Source organism: Colletes gigas, unplaced genomic scaffold, assembly GCF_013123115.1.
Source record: "Colletes gigas isolate AHSC1104 unplaced genomic scaffold, ASM1312311v1 Colletes_gigas_Sc00001, whole genome shotgun sequence".
In the NCBI taxonomy this organism is placed as follows: Eukaryota; Metazoa; Arthropoda; class Insecta; order Hymenoptera; family Colletidae; genus Colletes; species Colletes gigas.
The window spans coordinates 287,689-300,533 of NW_025106630.1; the positions used below are offsets into that span (position 1 = coordinate 287,689).

The 12,845-nt window shown below is 31.0% G+C and overlaps 1 protein-coding gene across 3 annotated transcripts in view; it reads left to right on the plus strand.

The window, feature by feature from the left end:
* Positions 1–12,845, plus strand: part of LOC122404937 (1-phosphatidylinositol 4,5-bisphosphate phosphodiesterase epsilon-1-like) — a 231,231-nt gene that overhangs the window by 92,031 nt on the left and 126,355 nt on the right. For all 3 annotated transcript variants that reach the window (XM_043409383.1, XM_043409544.1, XM_043409459.1), the window contains exon 4: positions 3,711–3,790. The gene's annotated coding sequence lies outside the window, so the exon portion shown is untranslated. The remainder of the gene's footprint in view (positions 1–3,710; positions 3,791–12,845) is intronic.

Sequence of the window (12,845 nt, forward strand, 5' to 3'; positions counted from 1 at the left end):
TGTTCCCTGTCAAGATCTCCAAAAATATCTCACCAAAGCTGCAAAGGAACGTTGGAACCAAGATTGGATAACCTCAAGACCTACTGCACTACACAAAATTCGCGACAATGTATTATATATGACATTAGCCCGGCAGTTTACATGAACCGAAGAGATCAAGTGATTCTAACCAGATTAAGAATAGGCCACACCAGAATAACCCATTCCTTCCTAATCACCAAATCAAGCCCAATGGTGTGTGAAGTATGCAACGAACAAATCTCCATCGAACACATCCTAGTCCAATGCCCCAAATACTGGGCCAAAAGGATGCGATATAATATATCAAGCGTAACTAGCATGCTATAAAAGGCAGACTCATGCAGGAAAATCCTAGCCTTCCTGAAAGATATCGGAATCTATCACAAACTGTAAGCCTTGAAGATAATTATGAACCTACATAAGTACCTTACAGTTCCAAAGCAAACGTGGTCACTCATAACCTAAGAAGGTGCATGTGACCTTAAACATTCAATTAAAAAAAAAAAGTTATGTCAGATATCGATACGATGTTTCTATTGTAATTCTTTTATAAATTTTCAATGAATACAACATTTTTCGCGATACGTTAACATATTTATCGATTGCATCCTTCTTACTCAGTTTCATTGGAAATATTGCAACGCCGGAAGATGTTTCCCCTTGAGAAATAATACTCCCTTTTACTCTCCGGAGCGTTAGTACCACAATTTATGCTTCCCGTTAGGTTGATTTCTGAAAGTTCGCCGCGCAGTATCGTCGAAAGCGCTTCTCCGTTTCCCTGCAAAGCGAACGAGATTCCTCTTCAGACGCTACGGGGACAAAATGTGATTGTAATTTATGTACAAGCTCTGATTTTGAGAAATCTCGCTACACAGAGAATCCATCGTTCTCAAACATGTAAATCCATCGAAATTTCTTCGCTTCCCCGTTGACGTAGACAATTACAAACCCCGAGAATTGGCAAGCTTGTTTTTGCTTTCAGCCGTGTGTTTTGCGAAAACAACCTGAGCCAGTCGATCAATCCTCGCGACAAACGCAGAAACCGACTCGTTTCTCTGCGGCAATAATTGTGAAATAACTCGTGATTCAGATTGGATAAATTTACAGACCAGCATCGAAATTCAATTGCAGAAATTAACGCGTTATGGTCGTCTCGTCTAGCATCGAAATGCCACGCGCCAAGCTCCTGCAATAACGCGATCTCGGTCATAGTTTATGGCACTTCGACAATTTGCTTTCGCCATAACTTCGTGGAACTCATTTTTGAAGTTTCATATTGTATTCAGCTTGAAATTGTATTGATATTTTAAAATTCATTACCATTCTTTAACTTTTTCAATGAAAAATATCACTTTAAATTCCAAGAAAGTTTCTGTAAGCATATATTGCCTAAAAGAAATATATAAAATAAAAGACGACACGACTTATGGTATACACTGAAATACAAAAACCATGAAAAGTATAAAGCTTTTCTACCGTACGAATAACACATCTGTCATTTTCACATTTTTGAGAACTTATTTCTCGAAAACGGAAGGTTCCCGCTGAATTTCAAGATTGTTTCTGGGCGTTCTATGTTTAAAAGAAAATAAAATCTCTCCTTGCAAGCGTATTTGTGCGAAAACTTTTCTAGTATTTCAATATTTGATGCGCGAGCCCGAACTTGGAAGTTGGATTCCATAGATCTACATATATTGGGTCCAATAAAACTTTCTTCGATACGTGTAATTGCTTCCTTTCCAATAACAAGTGTTGGAATTTATTTGTTTCGTCGTCGGTTAATTGTACTGGATAAGATCGTTCCAGTTTCTTCGAGTCGACGACATATCGAGGTATATATGTATACTTTGAGCAGAACGTCGTCTTTGAGGAAAGGTTTCTCGATAAAGACCTGGAGCGTCCCTGCAGTTTCCATTAGCTCGGTTAAATGTTTCAGAAGGTTAGAGTCCCTCCGTCACGCGCGACTCGTGAATTGACTTAAAGCACGAAATTGGAAAGCGTACCGAGAAAGAAAAGCGATAGCGTGAAACGAGCCACTCGAACCGCTGAGCACGCGGTTGGGTTCCGGGTTAACCCAACAAATACCCACCCGTTGCAGAATTCTAATCCGAACGCACTCTAAAAATAGGGATCGTGACTGGCGTGATTAGTAGCGGAGGAAGTGTGCCCTTCGGCGGTGAAAATCTTTTAGCCTTATTATTGCGTGCCCATCAACACAAACGAACGCTTATTTGAAAATCAAGAGTCGGTTTTCGGAGAAGCGTTCGTCCAAATTTAGTGCTGAGACTATAAGAAATGTTTAGATACTTGACAAATGATCAGACGTTAAATATAAAATTCGAATATTACTGTCAAAGTATCACTGTTTTAGCACTGCTATTTATAAATTAGTAATTGAATATTATTAATTAAATAAGAAAGTATTCATAGGTTGATTCTAAATTTTTTTAATGATTTCTATCATAAAAGTTCCTACGAAGATACGCCCAAAATTGTATAGTGTTAAAGTTATAAGATATTTAATAATAAATTATTAAGCTTTCGAAAGCGAATAAAATAACGATGGATGTTATTTGAAAAATAATACCACCATGTATACGATCGAAATATATGAATCATCAACAGAAATAGAGGAGATTTTTCGTGTGAAAATGAATCAAAATTTGTGGAACGCCATTATTTTGTTACAAGGTTTGGTTTCCAGAGGAAATCAAGTTTGAAAATTTGAATAGTGCGCTCGCAATTGTGTTGTCCAATGAAATACAGATATATTGCACAATACTATAAATCTTCAGGAAAACAAGATTTGGAAAAAAGATTTGTAAATTTGAAACAAGTTACAAGTTGACTGACGCATCTGACCAGAACTCGATATTTCTACTTGGTTAGACTACTGAGAGGTTCGTATCAGAGTAAACCTATTTTAATTCTGTATATATTATGTTTTGAAGCCATCTTGTTTTAATTTTGAACGTAGCAATGATTTCGAAAAGTCTTCTTATACATAACGACGCCGTCAATGTTTAGAAAGATAAGTGTAAGTAGAAATACCGAATAATGGTCAGACATGTATCTAACGAATTTTCAAAATTTCATCTTGAGCAATCAATTGAATTTTGTCAGACTACAACCATCAATTATAGTACACAGGATAAGAGATTCCAGTAATAGAAAAAGTTGGACGGTTTAATCATACTTAACTTTTTATAACGTTACGTTTATTGCTGGTGCAACAGCACACTTGCAAAGTGTAATAGCACATTTTTTAAACAGAAAAATAAGTTTTCTCTCAGAAGCTGATCCCTTATATTATTTTTCACATAAAAATAGTACTCGAAAAGTACTCACTTTGTGACACATTCGATATTTTAGAAACTTATTATCTTTTCGGTGATACGAGTGAAATTTTGCTTTCTTACTGAATGTTTGATTTTATTTAAAGGCTAATAATACCTTGACAGCGGTACAGCGTTAGCGTATATACAAAATTATACAATACATGACGATATAATATTTATAGGCAATAAAGAAAAGAATACGACCTGTTTTATTACATAAAAACGTGTATTTAAGAAAAAATGAACGTACAATATGTGTGGTATATATTCAATCTAATTTTAAAGACGAAAATTCTCTAAGAAAATAACCCATAGCATAAAGTAAATTGTGTATATTTGTTTTCGTTACAGGTCAAGAGAGACTGTTGCTAAAAGTGTGAAAAGCATGGCGAAAAGACATCGTTGATGTCGTGTTTACGATACTATAGAGGGTGAGTAATTTTATACGAGAACATAATAGTCACTTATACGAGCAGTGAGTAGAATTCATAAAGCTCTTTAAAATGTCATAACCATTCATTAACTAGATTTACTATTGTTTTAATTATGATTAAATTTTCATTTACGGGGCTCCTTATATTTTACAAAATTCTTATGAAAATTTTATCGATGAAAGATATTGCAGTATCTAATATACACTAGAATATTACTAAGTACATACAGAATATATTAAAAAAAACATTACAAACGAGACAATTAAAAAGTTGTAAATATTACATATAACATATTGCTTTACTTTTTTTTGTGTATAATTATACTTGAATTCACAAACAAACAGTTTTTTTTACGCCAACAAAATATTTCCATATATTCCTACGAAGGAACATTCTAAAATATTGATCGTCCGTTTATATTCTTTGCGTTTCACGATGCCTTTATATTTGACTATTTTCCAGTGACTCCTTTTGTTTAAATGAACATCCTCGTGCTTGTCTTTTTTCTTTTATACCGTACACTTATTTCGTTCGTTCTTCTCAACTTTTGCTTTGTTTTCCTTTCTAAAATTCTCTGTCCGTACCGTTCTTGATCCGGGGTCCTTTGTGCCTCACAAATATTCTTTCGCATTCTTCTTTTTCTCCATGCTTTGTGTGCCTTTTATACGTTAAAGTGTTCCACAACGCGAAATATTTTGAATTCGCCCTCTTTGTAACATTTTTCTTAAATTTTTTTAGTCTTTTCGGGCATAATTCTTTAAGATGATCCATTGATTTCAAACGATCTGCAGCTTCGTACGATGTCGAAGTAAAAATATGTAAATTGTGTTTTATATTTCGTTAACGTCAAGAGAAACTTCATTACCTTAGTAAGAAATATCATAAAGCATAACAGAGTATAAATTTTAGAAACTAACAAAATTGTCTTTCAGTTCATATTTATGTTTTATTCGAAAATAAGCATTACTTGGTTTTCTATTTATTCGAAAATTTGAATTGCATATATTTTTATCGATATCTATATTTTCAAAATCTTCAGTTGTTTGTTCTCTCGTTCTTTTTTTTATATTTATATTCTATCATTTTATGTTGTTCCACCGAATAGATTTTGTGCTTGGATTATATATGAAATTTATATATAGATATGTATTTGTTAAGATCGTGGCGTATGTGCCTGGTATCGAGAAGGTGGTAAATTCCGTAGGCATAGAAATTGTCGACAATCAACGTATGTAACCGCGAACGCAAACTAATCTAATTTACATGTTTGCGTGGGTTAAAGTAGACGTGTTCTGGCAGTCGAAACTCCGTGTATTCGAATGACTTTAAATTTGGCACACGTTCACTGACCGATCTGCAAGATTCTCGAAAAGAGACAAAATTTATGAAGTAGGTCAAAAGATAAAATTAAAAAGAAAAAGGATAAAGAAACGAAAAAATTTTTACAGACTTAGAAAACATAATTTCTGTAAAAATGTAAAATATAACAAATATAATTAAAAAATATACTAAACTATGAAGACAGTATTGTTAGTAGTAACATAAAATATTCTTTGTTCATTTTATCCAGCACACCATAATTTTCTGTAACAACGTTGTGCAATAAATTTTTCAAATAGCTTTCATAAGTAGCTATAAAATATAATAAAAAAAAAACTCTTAGCAACGTGTTTTTCCAACAAACTTATGAATAAAACAGTAAAGCTTGAAGGCAATATTTATAATATTACTCTTTCCCAGGTCTTTCTTATTGTAAATAAATAATTCATTGTGTACGTTTATGCCAACGTTTCCTTTTAAACTTGCTTAATAATAATATAATTGTCTATTTAGTTAGGCGAAAATGTATACTATTATCTTTATTACATGTCATAAAAAACATACGAGATTCTTAACCTGTATAATACAGTTTCCATTCAAATTAATAATTTTCGTTCCGAAAGTTACTAGTCAGAATAATTATAACATAAAGATTCCATAATTATATTCTAATATGTATTATATTTACTACTTCTTCCCATATTTTAATATTATATAAATAACTTATATAACTATAAACTTATACACAAGGTGATTCTACATGCCAAAATAAGTAAAAAATGTTGAATAAAATTTTTTCGTATGATTCTTTGTTTTTAAAATAATTAAGTTTGAAATTTTATTGGGTACGTCTGACCATCGCTCGTTATTTCTATTTGTGCTGATTTGTAAGTCGTATTCTATTGCACGCATTTCTGATGGATACTATTCAATTTTAGTCGTACATCCAATTTAAAGCTCAATTCATTATTTTATTTATCCATATAGTATGATTTTTAATTTAATTTAATTCTTCATATATTAAATATTAGATTTTTTTCATCCAACTAATCTACATGCAAAGATGATTTGAAAAGGCAGAATGAAATTTATAATAATCGAGAATAGAGAATGACTCGAACATCAGCGCAAGTAGAAATATTTAATAATGGCCAGACACTCCAACCGCAGCGTATTCAATCATCTCACGAATTTTAAAATTCAATTATCCCAAAAATAGAGTATTGTGCGGAGAAATTTTATTACATACTTTCGACAAATTTTTGCATATAGAATTACCTCTTTTCATTAAATACGTATAATATTCTGAAAATAACCATTGTATTAAAAAAACTATTGATTGACCTCTTTCACTTAATCGTCTTTTGTCAGGCTGAAAGAACCAATTTAAGTACTGAAGTAAATATCGTTTCTAATAAAGTATTAGAGAAGAAACTTTCCTATAGAGAAGTATGAAAATTTAAGGAAATTATAGATAATATAATAATCCATAGACCTAGCAAAAATATTGTCTTTTTAATTTAAATTTAGCAATCTATACTTTTTGAAACACAAAGAGCAACTGATCATAATTTCATCTGGATTGGAAAAAATTAATAGGAGTTATAGGGAAATCACAAACCCACAAATTTGTAATTTTACTTTAACAATTTAGTTTATGATATATTCGTAGGATGTTTGAATACTTTTATTTCGTTCTTCAAAGAGTCATAACAACTGTTAAATTGGAACTATAATAGAGTATCGTCGTCGCAAGGTAATTAAACCTCTCGTTAAAATTTCAGAGGTTTGCGAGAATAGGAGTCGTTTAAGTGATACGTTAATTGGAGTTGAAATTTTCACTTTCAATCGCTCATTCACCTGCAGACAGCTAAGAACTGGTGGATAGACTTATAAAACAAAAGGAGCTAGTTCGTTAAAAGTGTTGTGAAACGAATGAATTATTAAGAAATAAGAATTATTTAAAATTAGTACAGCAAGTGATTTAATTATTTTAATTTTTAGTAATTTTGTAAGAAGATTAATCGTTAATTTTGTGTATTAGGTCAGTTCAAAAATTGAAAAAAAATTCAAAAATGGCATAATGGTGAAGATAATCACGGAGAATGTATTATTTACTAAATGGACATAATATCGTTATATTTTGTTTCTAACACTTTAGAAAAAAAGCATTCATCGATCTGATTATAATATTTCATTTCTCTGAAGTTTGAATATCGAATAGCGATAGCATGAATTAAATAATATTAAGACAATAATATTAATATGAATTAAACAATTGTTACGCATCATCACATTTTATTCCATATCACGATAAATCGGGACGTTCGAGTGAATTTTGTTTGTATATTCAAATTCGCCAATAATACCACGAAAACGTTCGAAATAATAAATTCAGTATTTGAAGTCGATCGCGTCAACGTAAATAGTATTTAACACTTATTGCTCTTCAAAATTGTTTTTAAATTAAAATCGGAATTAAACGTCGGTATTACACGGTACTGTAGACAATGCTATATTGGAAACCATGAAAAATTGTTACTTGATTACAGATATAGGCAAATAAAGGATAAACAATTTCAATTATAAAATTAAATACTTCGGAAAAATAATTTAATCGGATAGATTCTTATATGTATATCTTAATTTTATAGATTATTTATTATTCAAGTGAAATTTATCAAATCTCTGCGTGACAAAAATTAAAAAAGTAGAAAAGATGAAATGAGTAATTTCTATTCGAATTTTACACGTAAGAAGATCGTTTGCTAACGAAAAATAAATTTTATGGGACAGTCGACATCATGTTTGAGCGACAAAGAATTGAAAAGTGACGAAAATAGAGTACTGTAGAGTACTGAATACAGAGATAAGAATTTTATTGCTGGACGCTATCACACGGGCGCTATATAGAGTATTCTGTTTGAAGCAAACGAAACAGCACTCGAACAAAGAAGAAAACTCCTTGTGGAGTATGCAACGAAAATTGCATCCACTTCTAACAACTCGAGCATACATCAACGTATGCACCAACAGATATATAGAATTACATATGCATAAGAAAACCTAGGCTACTAGTCCTATCATACACCAGGATCACCAAATTCTGGAATACATCTGAATACATTGAAACGATGTTAGTTATTGAACACAGGCACAGAAAGATAACTCTTTTGAACGAATTATGCTGTAACATAAATCAAGCCATTTTGGGTGATACAGAAACTGATAAAGAGCAACAACAACTGCATGAAATAAATTTGAAAAATTTCACAATCTAATTACAATCTACAAGCAAGGAAAATAATTTAGATATTTTATTTAATAACTTGTATAAAATGTCTAGATACAGTTACTTTAACCCTATACTTATTCATACTAACAAAAATAGAATAGAACTATTCTATTTGCAGTTTTCTTTTTACATTAACACTAGATTTACAGACACTGTTTATATGCCTATTGCTGTTTAAATCTGTCATATTGAAAATTACATTAAAATGCATTTTTTGTAAACTAAAATATGTACTCAAATCGTTGCATAAATCAATTCAACATAAATTGCTAAAAAATAATATTTTCTCTTATTATTTACTAATATTTAAATAATTAGTAAAACTAGTGTTAAATATATTTCATTTGATGAAAAGTGTTTAAGATTGGTAGGTGTATTATTGTGATACAACTTTTTACTATTAATACGAAGAATGCTAGTGATGAAACAAAATTTTAGATTGTACTGTACGACTCATTGAACAAAGTACATACCTAGTTCCAAGTACGTTCGTCCAAACTGTTTCTGCATGCGTATGATTACAGCTTGTTACTTAAGTTGGGCGTAGCTTCGCTTTACTTTGAACGTTACACATGTACATAACACACGATAAACCAAATAATACTCATCTTAAATTAAACGTACGTATGTTACATTAATATTCGTCATCGCAGTCTTGTATAATTCCAGCTTACTAAAGGGATAAAAAATAATTATATGAAAATACTTAAATCAATAGATGAATCAATCGTGAACAGTACTCACAAGATATATACAAATCTTCACTCGACTCACACAGATAATCATAATTAATAATTTAACTTATAAGCAGATGCAACCAGGAATAATTCAAGTATTATTGAATTATTATCAATGATATGGGTTTTCAATTTTTTTCCTTTTAAAATCTGTCTAGTTATCTATCTTTGTATAATTCATAGACTGCAAAAAAATTTTGTAGTGAATTATAATAAACGTTAACCCTTTAGCTTACAATGACGTCTCAGAGACGTGATAAGTCTACCGGGCCAAACATGAATAAGACGTCTCAGAGACGTAATAAGTCTACCGGGCCAAACCTTGGTGTCGCTTTTGGCACACACAGTTGGAAATTAAATCGTAAGGCAAGGGGTTAAATACCCAATGGACTGTAAACATATTTCTCTATTATTTCGACACGAGGAAATATTTATATATTTTTATATAACTATGTTAGACGTTTTAAAAAATCATTTTATCGTGGAAAACCCACATTATAATTGATATAAGCATTGAATGAATTGTACGTGTACGTAATTTCGTATTTCGAGAGAAGTGTAAAAATCGGGAGAAACAATTATTCGTTTTCACGATACCGATCATTCTTCTTTTCAAAAGACAGCTTGCGCAAAAATATCGACCGCGAGACTGTACGTCATTGAAAAAAAATTATTAAGCAGGGCACGTTACAACGAAACGCTCATCAATGGACGTTCCGTATTTCCTTTGTCGTTGAATTTCGCTTCAACGCCAGATAAGCGCGCGAAATGGTGGAATTTGATGGGTGGTTTTACATAAAGTCGTTAAGTTCCGTTTAGTCTTTCTGCATACGGTGTTTTTCTAACAAATGAATCCCACACCTTTCGGAAGATTGTTAAGAAGATTATGGGTACATTCATGTCCAACACACATAGGTGATATCGATCTCAGAACTTCCTGCCAGGGCGTGGTTCCAGGAACTCTGAACAAAAAGATAATATTCATCGCATTTTCCGATCGAGGGATCGCTGGCACAGCTTTTATTACCAATATTCGCTAGTCGAAATAAACGAAGCTGCATTCCGTACAGGTGGATGTTTATTCAGCATTATTTCGTACCTCTTGGTCTGTTTCATTTAAGATTTTTCATAACTTTTCGCTGCCCCCTGCAGGGAAATATTATTCTTCCAATTTGGTTCACTGCATGATATTTATAATCACCCCTATTCCCATTTTATCTGGCGCAGAGGGATGTTCTTAATTTTTGCTGAGAAGTGGGAAAGGTAATTGGGAGAAAATTGATCTTAATATTATTTATCAAGCAATCACCGAAAAAGTCACCGAAATTTTTAAAAAACACTATATTAATTACTTCAAGTAAAGTTTCGAATTTATTATATATTTTATCAACTTTACTATACCTTTTGTGCAATTATGTTTTTTAGATTTATTATTTCGTGAAAATTATTTATTGATTACGGAAAAAATAAATAAATGTAATTTCAATTTACAATATTTAATTTTTTTGAAAATGAACCAACGCGTTTTAAAAATTCTTTTATATAAGTTAATTATGTAGAATCGTTTTAAATTCCTTTCTTTTATGAAAATCATTTTATTGAGAAGCGTTTATTTAAAAATTGGTACTAAAACAAATTTTTTATGTTATTATAAATTCGCAAACTGTTAAACGAGATTAAAAAAATTCCCGTCGTTCGTCAAAGGATTGTAACAGATAAAAACCCTGTTGTTCAATTTCGTACCTTTAATTAATTGTCCAGTGGAGACTTAAAGGCAGTGTAAAACCTCTGACGAACGGTTAATAAGACGTCAAAGCACCGGGTCGTAGTTTAATGTCAGCAAGAACTCTGCAACTGTAGCTGTAGCTGCATCCACGTTCATATCACAAAAGCGACTTGGTCGGTTTATTGTTTCAAGTCACTTTAATAGTCAAATCAAATGCAAATCTCAAGAGTTTTCGTGCACAATCGTTCCCGTCTATCGTTCGTAATTCTTGTCCTATAAATATCTACCATTTTCAATAATAAATGGAATGTAAATAGTGAGCCATTAGATATGCAAGACATCTGTAGAGACAGTTTAAATTTTTATATTCTTTTACTTTTATAGCTTTAAAAAAAAGAATCGATTAAGAACTTGATCTTTTTTAGTTCCTCCGAGCAACCTAAGATGTCAAATTATGTTAACTACATTAGGGAGTATGATCCCCTTCGGCTTGAATTATAAAACCTTAAAAGTAACGCCATGTAAATTTATTTATGGTGGGAAATAAACACTGTAGAAGCTTTAATATCAACAGGATAGCTACAGCAACTTTTCCTTTAGTATTACGCCAATTTTGTTGCATTAACAAGGAGAATATTCTCGACAAAAGTGCGTAGATTATTTAAATAGTAATTCAAAATTCAAGACATATTTCTAGAATCATTAAACTGTATACAGTATACAAATTGTAATTATTAAATTCAATTTAATATACACATACACTTTTTAATTTTTTGTTCAGAATGTTTTATATTATTTCTTTAGATCTTCACTAATCAAAGCTAATTTACATTCTTCATGGGTATTAGCATATTTAAACTTTGTAAAATGGAAAGAAAAATTTAAATGCATAACTACATTTTTTTATGATATAACATCGTTACAAGCTGGAAATTTTCGTTTCTTTAAAACAAAATAATTCCTAGAAAGTTTAACAAATTTTGCGAAAGAAATCGAAATTTAATAAATACGGAGTATTGAATTTTATTACCGTCTAACGCTTATTGATTTCGTCTTTGGTGGAAACTGTTTAATATAAAAGTAAGAGAGAAGCTTGGATTTAAAAGGTCGAGGTTCACCAATACCAGGAAATAATTTCATGAAATTGTAGTAGGCGAGATAAAGAAAGGCATTGCGGTTATTCGATTACAGAAAACAATTAGCAGTTTTCGCAATTTTACTCTATTAGCAAAGAAAATATTGCAGGATTGATTTACGACAGAAATTTTTCTTTTCTAAAGAACACTTTTAAATCGAACGTTTAATTCTTAACACATTAAGATATATTTTGGTTTTTGCAATAATGTTTCAAATTCAGATGTGTTCAGTTATATTAACGTATAAATTAATAATTGAATGGCACGATGAAGACTAGTCGTATAATGGAATTTACAACATATTCTGTTCTGGTTCTGGTGAATAATATTCGAATTAAAAGTGTATTTGGCCAAATAAGTGTATCGAATTATTGAGATTTCCAATAAATATAAATATTACCATACTTTTCAAAAGAAATTAAAATAAAATGCAGGAACATTAGGTCACTAGAAGATTTTCGTTTTCAACGAGACGACTGCTCGAAGCAAATTGCTTGTATTGAAAGAAATAGATCTTATAGATCTCGACTCAATTGAATATTTACGGACAGAAATTTATAGGAATTTAAATAACTTTACTTTGAAATTCAATTTAAGACATTTGATATTATACAGGGTGTCCCAGCTAAAGTGTGACAGTCGCGATACTGCAATAACTATTGATGATACGGAAAAATTGTTTATATGAAAATTGCAGGATAAAATAGGATCTTTATTCTGGCGTAAACGGAAATTTTATTTATGTTATTAATTTCAAAGATACGATGATGAAGTTTCGTTTTTTAAATGGAGCTATATATTTTTTTTTGGATCATGCGATAGTGTTTTTCAAGACGAA